Consider the following 966-nt stretch of genomic DNA (forward strand, 5'->3'; position numbering starts at 1 on the left):
CTACACACCTGCAAGACCTAAGTAGCTTGAGGAGGAAGAGATAAAAGTCTGGGCTTAGCTTCCCAGGGGCAAATTTGTTGGTCTAGACTGTGCTCTGAGGAAACGAGATTTGTTTTATCAGGCTGGTAAGTAGATGCCATCCAAGAAAACAATTGGCCATGGACCAAAAGAGTTGATTTCTTAATAGCTGATAAAGGCCCCAAAAGCTGAGGACTGAAGAAGACATCTGGCAGGTGTCAGCCTGCATGCTAAAAAAACCTGGGACAGTAAGAGGTACCTTAAGCGGTCCTTTATATCCTAAACAGGCTGGCTCAGGAAGAACAATCCAGGCAACCAAGTAACTGATTATTCTGACCCTGGAGATAACTGGAGTGCTGGTGGCAAGGGCTTCTGGAGTCATTCCGTGATCATCAGTGCCAGGGATTCCTGGTGCAGATCCTAGAGCTAGGTCAGGCTGCTGCCTGAGGCAGATTCTGATGCTCCTGGTTCTGTTTTTCTCATACAATAGTTGCTGAACAGCTGTAAGCAACAGAATCTGGTTCCAGAGCCCAAAAGAACCGTGAAGAACTTGTGTCCGTGTGAACAGGAAACACTCCCTTTGTTCCTGCGTAGTAAACAGAAGCCACTGCTCCCCTGCCCGTAGGAGTAACAGTAAACACCTCCACTACCGTACACATTAATCTGAGCTGTAAGCTTATTCACAGGCCCTAAAATCAGAAGCTGAGACACTTAATCTGTTGCTCTAATGCCGGGAGGCCGCAAATGAGATTGGCTTCCACTGTTACTATATTAGCTGTAACTAGCCAACACGTAAGAGTGCACCTCCCACGCACGCTGAACAAAATCTTTCCTGCTACTTTCCCAGGTAAACCATAAGGCACTTCCAGAAGAAATACCCCTTCCCAAAGCGCGGTGCCTGGCACCTGTTCCTGCAGCCCTGGCGCTGCGGACAGGCGCTAAGCCCCG

Source organism: Corvus brachyrhynchos, unplaced genomic scaffold (assembly GCF_000691975.1).
Source record: "Corvus brachyrhynchos isolate BGI_N302 unplaced genomic scaffold, ASM69197v1 scaffold331, whole genome shotgun sequence".
In the NCBI taxonomy this organism is placed as follows: Eukaryota; Metazoa; Chordata; class Aves; order Passeriformes; family Corvidae; genus Corvus; species Corvus brachyrhynchos.